The sequence below is a fragment of the Hemiscyllium ocellatum genome, chromosome 8 (assembly GCF_020745735.1).
Source record: "Hemiscyllium ocellatum isolate sHemOce1 chromosome 8, sHemOce1.pat.X.cur, whole genome shotgun sequence".
NCBI classification, from domain to species: Eukaryota; Metazoa; Chordata; class Chondrichthyes; order Orectolobiformes; family Hemiscylliidae; genus Hemiscyllium; species Hemiscyllium ocellatum.
The window spans coordinates 114,235,583-114,251,464 of NC_083408.1; positions in this window are offsets into that span (position 1 = coordinate 114,235,583).

Here is a 15,882-nt window from a genome sequence, read left to right on the forward strand (position 1 = left end):
CACTTCTCAGCTAATCTTGGATTTTGGATCCAAGACAGTTTGCCTTGGATTCTAGTGCATCTTAGTTTCTTGATCAGTTTCCCATGGGGAACCTTATCAAAAGCCTTGCTAAAGTCTTTCATCCACACTCCTGGTTACCTCACAAATGATTTGCCCAGTTTTTATCATACAGTTATAAATGGCATTTGCATAAGAAGAATCAAGTGTTGTTACTGACAATCTATAAGCCAATATTTATTACACTAAAGGGGTTTCAGAAGTTTCTTTTCGACTGTCTCCCTAGATCAAGGATTACTTGCTTCCACCTTACAAAAAAAAACTACAGATGCTGCAAATCAGAAACAAAAACGGAAATTACTGGAAAAATGCAGCAAGGCCAGCAGCATCCAGTGACACTTTTTCAGAACTGATAGTAGGTAGGAAACCGTTGGTACAGTTTAATGTTAAAGATGAGTGGAAGGGAGGAGTAAGCAGTAAGTGGAGATGGAGCCCAGACAGAGAAAAACACAGTTGGGCAGACAGAGGAATGAGTAAAGATCGGCCTTGGAGAATAAATGGCTGCAAATGGTTAGTGGTTGGCGATAAATTGTTTGTGGTAGTCGTCTATGTTATGCCAAGGCCTGGTGTGTGGGGATTGGGGAAAGGACATGGAATAAGGTGTTCAGGCCCTAAAATTGTGGAATAGTGTGGTGATGGTAAAGCACAGCCAGTCAGGCAGCATCCGAAGAGCATGATAGTTGACATTTCAAGCAATTCCTGTTGAAAGGCTTATGCCCGAAATGTCAATTCTCCTGCTCCTCGGATGCTGCCTGACTGGCTGTGCTTTACCATCACCACACTATTCCACAATTTTAGGGCCTGAACACCTTATTCCATGTCCTTTTCCAGCACCACACTCTTCAACTCAGATGTCCAGCACCTGCAGTCCTCATTTTCTCCTAAAATTGTTGAACTCGTTACTGAATCCAGAAGGCTGCAGGATTCCCAAACAATAAATGAGGTGCTCTCTTCCAGCTTGCACTGAGCTTCACTGGAGCACTGCAGCAAGCCTGAGACAGAGATGTTGGCCAGGGAACAGGGTGGGGTGTTGAATTGGCAGGTCTCAGTAAGGTCAGGGTCCTTTTTGCAGATAGAATGGTGATGTTCTGTAAAGCGGTCACCAATGAAGAGAATACCATATTGTCAGCAAAGAATACAGGAGACTAGACTGAGTGAAGTGCAGCTTCGCCTGGAAGGTGTGTCTAGGACTTTGGATACTGAGGAGGGAGAAAGTAAACAGGCAGGTGTTACACCTTCTGCGATTGCAAGGGAAGTGTTGTGGAGGTGTTGGGAGTGAAGGAGGAGTGGACCAAGATGTGGCGATGGGAACAGTCCCTGCGGAAGGCTGACATGGGAGGAGAGGAGAATATGTGTTTAGTGATGGCATCCTGTGGAGGTAGTGGAATTGGCGACTTATTATCCTTTCTATGTAGATGTTGGTGGGATGGTAGGTGAGGACAGGAGTGACACTGTTGTTGTGGGAGGGAAGAAAAGGCTTAGGGCTGAAGTGTGGGAGGTGGGTTGGACACAGCTGACGGCCCTATCAATAACAGTGGTGGGGAGTCCTCAGTTGAGGAAGAAGATAGACATTTCAGATGCCCCCCAATCAACATTGGAATCATCAGAACAGACACGACAGAGGCAGAGAAACTGGGAGAATGAAATAGAGTCTTTACAGGAAGCTGGGTGTGAAAATGTATCATCATGGTAACAGGGAGTTACTGAGTTGTAGTGGATATTAATGACAAATTGAAATTGAAATAGTAATGTTGAGGAAAGGAAGGGAGAAATCAGAAGTGGATCAGGTGTATGCCCTCTAGTTTTGGATTCCCCTACCCTTGACTGTCCACCCTACCCATGCCTCTTATGATTTTATAAACTTCTATGAAGTTACTCCTCATCCTCCAATCCTCCAGGGAAAGTAGCCCCAGCCTATTCAGACCCTCCAACCCTGGCAACGGTGGCTTAGTGGTTAGCACTGCTTCCTCACAGCACCAGGGACTTGGGTTCAATTCCACCCTCGGGTGACTGTCTGTGTGGGATTTGCACATTCTCCCCATGTCTGTGTGGATTTCCTCCGGGTGTTCTGGTTTCCTCCCACAGTCCAAAAATGTGCAGGTCAAGTGGATTGGCCATGCTAAATTGCCCATAGAGTTCAGGGATGTGTAGGTTAGGTGCATTAGTTAGGGGCAAATGTGGAGTAATTGGTCTGGGTGGATTACTGTTCAGAGGGCTGGTGTTACTTGTTGGTCCAAATGGCCTGTTTCCACACTGTAGGAATTCTATGATGCTATGATCCTTGTAAACCTTTTCTGAACCCTTTCAAGTTAAATAGCATTGTTCCTCTAGCAGGGAGACCAGAATTGAACAGTGTTTCATATATGGTATGATCAATGTCTAGTACAGTCACAATGTGGCATCCTAACTCCTATATTCAGTACACTAACCAATGAGGGTAAATGTGCCAAATGCCTTCTTCATGATCACATCTACCTGTGATTCCACTTTTAAGGAACATTGAACCTGCACAGAGGGATAAAACTGAGACCTTTGCTGACTACAGAATGTTTAGCATCAGACAGAGGAATGTCAAAAGCAATAGTAAATGCAGGACAGGAGGTGAGGTTGGGAGAGGAGATAGAGTCAGAGGGAAGGGGAAGAGAGAAAGGTTTTAGAGGGATGTGGGTGTCTCTGAGTTGTTACAATTTGGGTTCCTTAATGGCTGAAAGGAAAAGAAAATGTTTCTTGTTAGAAAGTTGAATGAGCTGAAGGATACAGTGAAGCTTGGGGCAGAGCATCTCTGAGCCAGTGTGAGGCAGTGCTGATGGAGGGAGAGGTCGCAAGTATGCATATGGCACTGCATGGCCCTAAGTGTGCAGTAGGAATAGCTATCTGAGGAGTACTGTACATCACCACCAATGGGATACCACCACCAGATATATATTCCCCTCCCTTGTAAGCTTTTCACAAGGACCATTCCCTCCAGGACACCTTTGTCCAGTCCTCCCACTTCTGTGCACCCCCACAACTTGTACTTCACTTGATCTAGTCTCCTATATTCACTGCTAACAATGTGGTCTCCTCTACATGGGGAGGCAAAGTGCAGACTGGACAACCGTTTTCCACAGAAATGACCCTGAGCTTCCTGTGGTCAGCCAATTCAACAGATCACAGTGTTCCCTGCCCAACACATGTCCATCAGACTTGCTGCAGTGCTCCAGCGAACTCAGCGCAAGCTGAAAGAGCAGTATTCCATTTTTCTGGAAATCTGCAGCCTTCAGAACTCGATATCGAATTGAACAAATTTAGGGCCTGAGCCCCTTCTCTCAAGTCCTTGCCCGAGTCCCCACACACTGAGTCTTGTCATCAAATGAGCTGCTACCACTCACAAGCTATTGTCAGCTATTAATGCTTCTTATTAGCTCATTCTCTTGGGCTGACCTTTACCCATTACTCTGCACAGCTGCTATACTCTCTCTGTGAACTCCAACTCCACCTATCATTTATTCTGCGCTCCCCTCCACCATCCCACCATATCTTCTGCACAAATACCAACACTTTCCTTGGCTACAATCCATTCTGAGGAAAGGTCACTGAACCCAAAACGTTAACTCTGCTTTCTCTCCACAGATTTCGTGGAGAGAATTGCGTGGGTTTCCTCCGGGTGCTCTGGTTTCCTCCCACAATCCAAAGATGTGCAGGTCAGGTGAATTGGCCATTCCAAATTGCCCGTAGTGTTAGGTAAAGGGGTAATGTAGGGGTATGGGTGGGTTGCGCTTCGGCGGGTCGGTGTGGACTTGTTGGGCCGAAGGGCCTGTTTCCACACTGTAAGTAATCTAATCAGTAATCTAATCTAGATGCTGCCAGGCCTGCTGAGTTTTTCCAGTAATTTCTGTTTTTGTTTCCACTTGAGTTGAATGAGTTCTGAGATGGCACTTATGTGGAGACTCTGTCGCAAAGTGAGGAGATGGTCCTCAAAAAACTCTGGTGAATGAGAGGTTGAAAGTTTGTGCACTCTCTCCAGAAGGTTGCTGCCTTCTTGACTAAATCTTCAGTGTGCTGTTCAGTTACAAGCCAGGGCTCCCATGAATCAGTGGTTAAGTTTAATTTTGTCAATGTTGCTTTGAGGCTATTCCTTAGGCATTCCCATGTCCTCCTGGCAATCTCCAGCTCTGACCATATTCGAGATAGAGCACTTACTTGGGGTGTAATATCAAGTGGTGATATTAATGAAATGGTCCTAGGGTTTCGGCATTGTGGTAATGTCGTTGTAGTAATAATCCAGAGCTTCAGGGTAATACTCTCAGGACATAGGCTGAATCCCATCATGGCAGATGGTAAAAATCTACAATAAAAATTAGTCTGATGGTCACCATGGAACTAATGTTGATTGAGATGAATATTCATCTGATTCACTAATGTTCTTTGGGGAACGAAATCGTCTGTACTTACGTGGCCTGGCCTACATGTGACTCCAGACCCGTAGCAATGAGGTTAGCTCTTAACTGCCCTCAGAGCCTGTAAGTTCTAAGACATATAGGGGTGGTCACAGATGCTGGTCTGACCAGTGACATCCATATCTCACACATGAGGAAAGCCAAAGAAACGAAGCAGCCAAGGCCCTGCTTAACTGATTCTGAATGATTACGTACATCAACACTGATCAAGCTAGTGTGGGAGAGAATGTTTCTCTTGTACCACCAGATTTAAAGGATCTTCATGGAATCCCTACAGTGCGGAGAGAGGCCATTCAATTCATCAAGTTTACAACATCCCTCCAAAGAGCATCCACCCTGTCCCCATACCCCCCCCCCCCCCATTTGCCATGGCTAATCTACCTAATCTGCACATCTCTGGACACTATGGGCCAATTTAGCATGGCCAATCCACCCAATCCAATGGTCAGCGTGGTGGCTCAGTGGTTAGCACTGCTACCACACAGCACCAATGACCTGGGTTCAATTGCAGGCTCAGACAACTGTGTGGAGATCGCACATTGTGTGTGTGTGTGTGTTTTGTTTCCTCTGGGTGCTCTGGTTTCCTCCCACAGTCCAAAGATGTGCAGCTGAGGTGGATTGGCTATGCTAAATTGACCATAGTGTCCAGAGATGTGCAAGTTGGGTGGATTAGCTCTGGGAAACGCAGGGTTACAGGTAGGGGTGGGCCTGGGTGGGATGCCATTTGGAGGTTTGGCATGGACTTGATGGACCAAATGACCTGCTTCCATACTGTAGGGATTCTTTGATTCTGAAGGTTATCCAAGCCTTAGCAGCTTATAAGAAGGTCATTGCTCTCTGATGAGAACATCAACTCGAGTTTGAGGTTCCGGTCTTCAAATTTTCTATTCCTCAGCTGTAGGAAAGTTGAGTGATGGTTGGGAAATGAATGATAATTTTGTACTCTATGTCTGTCTGCATCCTGAGGAGGATCCCGAAGTATAGGAAATGGTTTGTTGTGAAAATGTGAAAATTACAGGAAAGCAATTGGCTATAGTGCACAAGGGACACTGGTATCGAGAAATAACTGGTTATGTAGTTTGAGGTGCACCATTCTCTGTTAATTATGGAGCAAAGCAATAAGGAGCATCAACATGTAATGCCTCAGCGTATTCAGGGATTGAAGCGCTCATCCGTCCTGCCAGCTTGGCGAAATAACTGCTGAGAATTTGGAATTTGTTTGATTGGGTGACTTAATTTGACCTGATGTAAAATCTGAGATGTTACAGATAAGATATAGTACATCACAGGAAGTGCCAGAAAGAAGAAGTAGTCACAACACTGTAGGATCTTGACGTATATTCATGAATAAACCAGAAACTGGAAGCAGACACAAACGGGTAACCACAGAACTCAATTCAGTACTATCTAAAGTTCAAAAGTGCCAGAGTTCAGAAGCTGCATGTGCAATTTTAAGAAGGCTCAGCATAATTAAACGAGTGATACGTTTTGAAAGGTACAGTTTGGTGGCGTGCACAGAGCTGGGTGAAAGTTAAATGAATCATACACGTGGATTAGCTTGCTCAGAGTGACTACAGGAATTTGGTAAATAGGAATTGGATGCAGGAGGGATGAAATGCTAAGTAGTTAAAATTAAGGCACAGCATTAATTATGAAAAACATCAGAGTACTTGTTCAGATCTAAGGGATAAAGATAAATAGACCACTTCTGCAGGAATCCATATTGAAATGTGGTAGATATTTGTACATAATATAACAAAGGGGATATTAAATGGAAACATACATAAAGTTGGGCCTTGTGATAACCCCTACAAGGCCCATGGGAAATCCCTAATCTCTATGTGGAGCTGACTGGGTATGAGTTCTCTGGGCAACGATCCTTTTTATTGGAACTCATCAGCACAGTGGCCCCTATCCCTGGACTGAGAAACCTGGGTTCAAGTCCCATCTTCTTCAGAGATCATACTGTAATAACATCTCTGAACAGGTTGGTTAGGGAAAGTAGATTAAGTTTTTAAAATGACACATATCTCAACCTCCTTTGACACTGCATTGTCTGTAATGGGTTTTGCTTGTAAACATTTAATTAGCTACACATTAGTTACTGGTGGTGGTTAGTAGTTTCAAATAAAAATAAGGCAGACTCCGCTAGAAAGCAGGTTGTGGCAGGGTCATTTTTGCAAACTCTCTGCCTCTCTTTGGGGTTACATTTGTGTCCATGGAGAAGGAGTATGCAGTGTCCATTAACACGCTCGCCACCGTGAGAGAAAAGATATGCACCTCAGGGGAAACATTGCTTTGTTTCCCCCTCCAACTCCATCTTGATTTAGTCACCTCCCATGTTCCATACCCCCTGCACTTTTAATTATTTAAATGGCCCACAGTGGACTCTGTGTGTTGATGCTGAATTGCCTACACAGGTGACTACTGTTGGTTAGTCAGTAGTTAAAGCAAAGAAAACATTTTTAAAAATGGTAATTTTGGTGGTGGGAAAGTTACTCCGTTGCGTGTGGCAACACTTCTGGGCATATAAAAACTAAGACCCCTATAGGGTCATGTGGTGCAGTGACAGTGTCCCTGTCCCTGAGCCCAGGGCCTTGGTTCAGGTCCCACCTGCTCCTCATTTCCCCTTCCCCCACCTCATCCTAGTTTCAAACTTCCAGCTCAGCACTGTCCCCATGACTTGTCCGGACTTGTCCGACCTGCCTAGCTCCTTTTCCACCTATCCACTCCACCCTTTCCTCCCTGCCCTATCACCTTCATCCCCTCCCCCACTCACCCATTGGACTCTATGCTACTCTCTCCCCACCCCCACCCTCCTCTAGCTTATCTCTCCATGCTTCAGGCTCACTGCCTTTATTCCTGATGAAGGGCTTTTGCCCGAAACGTCGATTTCGCTGCTCGTTGGATGCTGCCTGAACTGCTGTGCTCTTCCAGCACCACTGATCCAGAGGAGTGTAATAATTTCATTGATCCAGTTAATTAGAAAATATGTAAAGCAGACCCCTATTACTGGTGTTGGTGTTAGTAGTTTTAAAAAGTCATGGAGATTTGGTGGTGGGAAAGGTGCTCGGTTGTGCATGATAGTACTTATGAGTGTTAGAGAAAGAAAGCAGACTCCCTTTGCCCTCTAACCCCATTTTGATTTGATTGCTGCCCACTCTTCCTATCTCCTCTTATGTTTAAAGGTTTGGAATGTCAATAGTGGGCTTTGCTTGTAAATATTTAACTGGCTACACAGGTCGTGGTCAGTAGTTGAGAAAATGTCACAATGATTTAGTGGTGGGAAAACCATTCTGTTCTGTGTAAGAGCATTTCCAGATACATTGAAAGAAAGCAAACCCAGGGCTGGGAGTAACCTGTGTATGTGGCTCTATTTTAGTGTTCAACAAGAAATGATGTTCCTTTAAGGTTGAGCTTCCTGGGTTATTTCAGAAACATGTATAAAATACGCAAGAAATGAGAGCAGCTATACACATTTAAATCCCTTGTGTATGCTGCACTATTTGATAAATTAAGGTTGACCTGATCACAGGCTCAACCCCACTTAATTTTCTGTGCCTCCACAACCTCTCTCTCCTTTGTGGATTAAAAATCTATCTCAACCTCAAAAGTGTTCCCATGTTCTCTGGGAAGAGACTTTCAAAGATTATGGACTCTCTGAGCAAGCAAAACTCAGCTCTCTCTTTAATGAGAGACCCTAATATTTAAACTGTGTCCTACATACACTATCAAACCTATTTTTCTAATAAACCTGCTTGGAAATGCCATTACACACCTCTGGAATAGGTGAGTCCCCTTGGCATCTGTTATATTTCAATAAGATTCTTCTAATCTGCGATGTGTATAGGTCCAAAACCATCGGCATCCATCATGGGGAATGAAATAAAAGCAAAGTAACGGCCAACTAGCATCCACTGGCTGTACATTCTGTGGCATGGATGTCTCCGATTAACTTCGAGGTAATGACATGTTTAGGCTATGCTTGCAATTGCTCAGATTCCAGCTCAGTTATTGCACCTGGAAGGCTGGGATTTCTGTGAGTGCATGTTCTAGCAGGTGGTCCTGCTAAGCTGCATGTGTGAAAGGCCACGCATCAGACTGGAATATATGACATTAGCTTTGTTTCTTGTCTAAAATCACATGGAGGAATGGAGTGATCTAAAAGTACAGAAGCTAATATTAAACTTTGCAAAAGACACCAACTTCAAATTGCAGTGAACAGTGAGGAAAATAGCAGCAGGCTTGAGGAGGATTTTGAGGAACTGGGCAGACACTAGGCAAGTGAAAGTTAATTTAGAGATGTGTGACTTTTGATTCTTGGAGGAAAATCTAAGAGATATAAGTGGGATGATGCAATTTTAAAAGGCATGGAGGAACAGAGAGATCTGGCATGTGTGTACATGTCTCTGAGAAATGACAGGACAAGTTGAAAGTGTTCTACAAAAAAGCATATGGACTGCTTGACTTTATAAATAGAGGTGAGATGTATAAAAGCAAGCTCGCCTTTATAAAGCACTCTGCCAAGCATTACACTTTAGGGAAGACATCGGTGAGAGTGAGCTTTGAGAAGATTTGTAGCTCACGTTGAGGTTCTGGATGTAGGTTCGCTCGCTGAGCTGGAAGGTTCATTTCCAGACGTTTCGTCACCATCAATGCCTTTGAGAGGGTGCAGAAGGTATTTACTCAAATGACACCAGGAAGGCTTCAGTTATATGAAGACACTGGAGGAACTGAAGCTATTTCCTTTGGAGCGGGAAAAACTAAGCGGAGATTTAACTTCACATTTACTGCTGATCTTGTGCAACTCCAGTGCAACTGTAACCTTGTGTGCCTCACTCTGTCTAAGCGCCCTAAGATCTGTATGTCCTTGTATGTAATAATCTGCCTATACTACTTGCAAAATAAAACTTTTCACTGTACTTAAGTACATGTGACAGCAATAAATCAAATCAATTCTAATCTAACCCAGGTTTTCAAAAGCATAAAGGATAGAGAAAATAAGGAGAAACTATTTCCAGTTTTCTATTCTGTTCCATTCTAAACTACTTCCAGTGGAAGAACGATTGGAAAGAGAATGAGAATTAAGGATGAACAGATCCAAGGGCAACCTAAGGGGAAAGAATTTTTAAAGTGGTAAGTTGATGTGATTTGAAATGCACCACTTGAACATAAGAAATAGAAGCAATAGAATATTCAGTTCCTCAGACCTTCCCTGTCATTTCATAAGATCATGATCAATCTATCCCATGCTTCAAGTATCTTTTAAATATATTCAGTGATCTAGCCTCCACAGATCTCTGGAGACATTCAGCATTTTATCACGTGGGAAATCATGTCTCAAAAACTTGAGAGAGTGTTTTGAAGAAGTAATGAAGAAGATTGATGAGGGCAGAGCGTTAGATGTGATCTATATGGACTCGGAGACTGATGAGCAATGTTAGATCTCATGGAATACAGGGAGAACTAGCCATTTGGATACAGAACTGGCTCAGAGTTGGGGGACAGAGAGTGGTAGTGGAGGGTTGTTTTTCAGACTAGAGGCCTGTGACCAGTGGAGTACCACAGGATCGGTGCTGGGTCCACTACTTTTCATTATTTATATAAATGATTTGAATGTGAGCTTAACAGGTATAGTTAGTAAGTTTGCTCATGACACCAAAATTGGAGATATAGTGAAGAAGGTTACCTCAGATTACAACAGGATCTTGATCAGATGGGCCAATAGGCTGAGATGTGACAGATGGTGTTTAATTTAGATAAATGCGAGGTGCTGCATTTTGGGAAAGCAAGTATTAGCAGGACTTATACACTTAATGGTAAGGTCTTCGGGAGTGTTGCTGAACAAAAAGGCCTTGGAGTGCAGGTTCATAGCTCCTTGAAAGTGAAGTCGCAGTTAGATAGGATAGAAGAAGGTGTTTGGTATGCTGTACATCTCTATGAAATTACTTCTCAGCTCAGTTTCAAATGGATATTGAAAGTGTAACAACAGCAATAACTTTCAATAAGAAATGAGTTAAATATTGAGAGAGCAACATTTGCTGAATTATGTGGAAAGTGCAGTGGAATTTGATTAACTTCATAACTTTTCCAAAAGAGAAGGCACAATGGACTGAACAATCTCTGGGCTGTATCAGTCTGAGAGGCTGTAAATTCTTGCGAAAGAAATGGAACACCCATTGGAAGGAGGAAGTGCTGACAAAGAAGTGGAGAAAGGAACGTCAATCAAGGCCAAGGACCACTTCCATTTTCTGGCAACACCTGCCAAGTGTGCAGTAGGAATTGCAACTCGAGGATCAAGCTTGTTAGTCACACAAGGACCCACAGAACCCATGACCAGAGACATGGAGTTTTCTAGATGAACAGTCATACAACAATGAAGAAAGGATTCACAAAGGTTGCTGTGTGATCGGAAAATATGTGTTAATAGAGAATTCTGACAAAGTGCCAGCTGTCATTCAATTGGAAGCATTCTCAACTCTGAAACAGATTATTTGTTTCAGTTCAATGCGACCATCTACGCTGAGACCCCAGCGCAGTATGGAAGAAGCCCTCACTACCAGAGTTCACTTCTTTAGGATGAGCTGTTAAACCAAGCTCTCATCTGCGCACTCAAAGAAAAGCCAGGGAGTTAGCCCTGGTATTTAGATTACTTACAGTGTGGAAACAGGCCCTTCGGCCCAACAAGTCCACACCGACCCACCGAAGCGCAACCCACCCATACCCCTACATTTACCCCTTACCTAACACTACGGGCAATTTAGCATGGCCAATTCACCTGACCCGCACATCTTTGGACTGTGGGAGGAAACCGGAGCACCCGGAGGAAACCCATGCAGACACGGGGAGAACGTGCAAACTCCACACAGTCAGTCGCCTGAGTCGGGAATTGAACCCGGGTCTCAGGCGCTGTGAGGCAGCAGTGCTAACCACTGTGCCACCGTGCCGCCCACTGTTCTGGTCAATATTAATGCCTCAACCAACATCAATATAGCAGATCAATCATTGTTATTTATAGAAATAGGCTGTTTGGAAATTAACTATCCCAATTATTGGATCACAGCAATCACTATGCTTCAGTAATTGGACAGCATTTTGGAATCTCTAAAAGTTGTACAAGGGACTATACAAATGCAAGTCTTTCTTTTTGTTGTAAAAAGCGTACTCATATATTCTTTCGGCAATAGGGCAGTCAAGAAGAAGGTAAAAGTAATCAATACAAACTATAGCAAGACACAGCATATTAGCACACGTTAGTGATCATTATAATTGTCTGCTTCTGCCAAGTCTTCACAAAGATATCATGAACAACATGCCATCCCTGGGCAAGATTAAACCGGGCAAAATCAGTCAGTTAAATATCAATGAAGTGGAAGTTCTAAACAGGCTAAAGGATCTTTGTGAGACCTGGCAACTTGGAGTTAGTCAGGATACAACCTATCTTTCTTGTTGGAGGAATTTTCTTCCCAGCTAAACTTTGATTAAGTCCTGTTTCGTTGATTAAACATCAAGGGTTGAATATTGCTGAAAAGTTATACATTTTATTAAAACTTTTCATCTTGCACACATCAGGACAAATCACAAGAATACCAATGTAAAGGAAAAGCATTTCTTGTTAAAAATACTGTCTGAGAAGAGACTACTGATTGGTTGGCAAATGGACTTTGTTAGGTAGAGGTGTTACAATGGGAAATGCAAGTGTTAAATGATATCCGACAGTTAACAGCCAAGCTTTGTTTAAATGTTAAACCAGACAAGTTGACTTTTAATTTATCACTGGCATTGCCTTGAGAAGTGAGCTTGTCCCCTGTTTTGTTGAAATGAGACAGGCATCATGTTTTTATATGTTCTTTCCGCCCTGAAAACTTTCCAGTAACTACAAGGGGTGGCAATGGCATCATCGTAGTCTACGAAACTATTCATCCAGAGATTCAGGTACTGTTCAGTGGATCTAGGTTTGAATCTTGTCCTGGCAGATAGTGTATTTAAATTGAATAAAAATCTGGAATTAAGACTCCAATGATTGTTGGGGAAAATGTGACTGATTCACTCATGTCCTTTAAGGACAGAAATCAGCTATTTATACTTGGCCTGGTCTACATATGACTACAGTCAAGATGAGAGTGGTGCTGGAAAAGCACGGCAGATCGGGCAGCATCCGAGGAGCAGGAGAGTCGGGCAGGAGCCCTTCATCAGCCCTTCATCCTGCTTTTCCAGTTCCACTCTAACCTTGACTCTAATCTCCAGCATCTGCAGTACCCACTTCTACCTACATCTGACTGTACACCCATGGCAATGGTGTAGTCAGCAGTACCCACATCTGTAAATGGGAATGCCACTTTGCAAACCTGACAATTGTTTGTCAGCCTAACAAACTCAGAATGGCTCAGCAAATGCTGTCCAATCACAGAATTGGGTATGACATTTGGGCACTGTGTTTTGTGTTTTGCGTTTTGCCAGCATTGGCTGGTGATGGTACAGCCAATATCTTGCTTGTTGCCAGCAGCCAAAGCGTTCAACTGTTTGATGCAACCTGACAATCCTCTGGATGTGCATCGAGCATCTTCAACTTCGTGGTTTAAGACAGCAGGCCACCACCACCTTCTCGCCAATGACTAGCAATCAGCAATAAATGCTGGCCCATAAATCTTATCAAAACTCACTGGCCCAGCAAATGGCACCCAAATCCCATGAATGAATTTTAAAGTTTCACACCAATGCTGAAATTCATATACCACATTACACATCCGTATAATGGGCAGAACATCACTTTGGCTTCTAGGCAGCATTCTGTGAAGTACTGTGAGATGGGTACTAGACAATAGCAACATGAAACAGCTAGCCTTAGCTGTTGCTCACACTTTCAAGATACCTTATCCCTCCTAAATAATTTGAGATAAATTGAGCACTTTTCAGTTCAAAAATGATCTTGATCAAGCAAAGTCAACCAACCTGATTTAAAATTTAAACAAACTTTGGCAATTAACTGTCAGTTATAGAGCCATAAGGTCATAAAGTCCTTCGGTCCAATTTGTCCACACTGACCAGATATCCTAAATTAATCTAGTCACATTTGTCAGCACTTGGCCCATATCCATCTAACCCTTTCAATCATCTACCCAACCAGATGCCTTTTAAATGTTGTAATTTGTCACAAAGCTAGTCCCTTTTTTTTCTAAAAGCTTTTCCTTTTCTCAAAGATACTCTGTCCTTAGTTTTTTTCAGAGGGGTCCGGAGTGACTGGTTTGGTACAGAGATGAAAAAGGATTTTGAGAGGCCTTTTGTTTGTATGTTTATATGACTTCAGACCAAACTGGTCATGTTTTAGAACATGATCTGTATAATGAAAGGGGAGTGGTCAGCTCTCTAGCTGAGCAGTTCAGTCCAGAACTAGTTAGGAGTTCGGCTGTGTGGAATTAGGTTCTCTCTCTCCTTCTGCCCTTCTAACTTCAACCTGTAAGCATGTGTTCCATTTTTTAACTTTTTTTTAAAGGGGGTTTGTTTATTGGAACTGTTGTGTATATTCAGAACAGCATACTTCAGGCTAGTTTGGATAGACTGAGATCTGTTCTTCGTGTTTCACTGTGTAATTTTGTGAATAAATTTCTGTCTGTTTTAAAACCTGGTAGTCAACCTGGCTAACTTCCTCTGGGTAATTTTCACTGTACACTTACCAAAACAAATTGCAAGGTCATGGTCTGATTTGCCTGCTCAAGAATTTTTTGAGTGGTCTGGCCGAGTCCATAACAAATTGTACTATTTCCTCTGATAGCTCTTTCCATACACGCACCACTGTCTGTATGAAAAAGTTGTCCCTTAGATCTCTTTTATATCTTTCCCCTCTCACCTTAAACCTATGCCTTCTGGTTTTGGACTGCCTTACCCTGGAGATAGACCTTGACTATTTTCTGTATCCATGCCCCTCATGATTTTATAAACTTCCATAAAGTCACCCCTAAGCCTTCGATACTCCAGAGAAAACAGCCCCATTCTATTCAGCCTCTCCCTGTAGCTCAAACTCTCCAGTCCAACAACATCCTTGAAAACCGTTTTTGAAGCCGTTTAAGTTCCACAACATCCTTCCTCTACAGGGTGCCCAAATTGCATGCAGGAATCTGAACGTGGCCTCAGCAACGTCCTGTACAACCACAACATGACCTCCCAAATCCAATACTCAATGCGCTGACCTATAAAGGTGAGCATACCAAACATCTTCTTCATTATCTGCAACTCAACTTTCAAGGAACTATGAATCTGCATCCCCTACTTACCATTAAGTGTGTAATTCCTGCTCTGATTTGCCTTTCCAAAATTCAGAAGCTCACATTTATCTAAATTAAACTGTGTCTGTCAATCCTCAGCCCATTGGCCCATCTGATCAAGATCCCATTATACTCTGAGGTAGCCTTCTTTCCAGTTCACTGCACCTCCAATTTTGGTGTCATCTGCAAACCTACTAACCATACTTCATATAGTCACACGCAGCACCGATCCTTGTGGCACACTGCCAGTCAGAGGCCTCCAGTCTGAAAAGCAACCCTCCACCACCACCCTCTGTCTTCTATCTGGCTGGTTCTCTTTTTATTCTATATGATCTAACGTTGCTAACCATTCTGCCACATGGAACGTTGTTGAATGTCTTACTGAAGTCCATAACGATCATGTCCACCACTCTGCCCTCATCATCCAATTGGTGCATTTGCCATGGCAATGCCTCTAGCAACAAGACCCACATGCCAATCAATCATCATTCTTTTCTCAGATGATATAAGAAAAGTTGTTTCCCTTTTATTTTGGCATTTCTTGCAAATTATCCTGAGGAGTGCAAGATAAAAATCTTTGATATAAAGTGTCTTTTTCAAGCCATACTCAGGTGTGTACGACCAAAGAATTTCAAGGCTGTTAGCTGAGCCTACTGCCAAGTGTTGGGCAGAATAAAACCTGCTCTGCTACTTGATAGAGGAGTTATAGTCAAAGTGGAGAGGTGGGAAGTACTCAGTGATATTCCACAAGGCTCAGAATTAGGACCACCACTTTTGGTTTTTAAATGTTTTGGATATGCTATGGTAAATTCCCAGGGTAAGTGCAAGTTGAACTCAGACATTCTGACCCAGAGGTAGGGAGACTATCATGACACCACAAGAGTCCTAAATGTTAATTTTGAAACTCAACATTGTGCTAGGATGTTTGCACAACAAACCCCATCCTGGCTTAAACTCCAGGAGTTTCATCCTCAGTGAAACTAATTCACATCAATGACCTGGATTCAGAAACAAATTGCAGGTAAAGGAAATCCAGGAGGAATTCATAGAATTGAGAGAGTGTTGTTGGAAAAAGCACAGCAGGTCAGGCAGCATCCAAGGAGCAGGAGAGTCAACATTTCAGG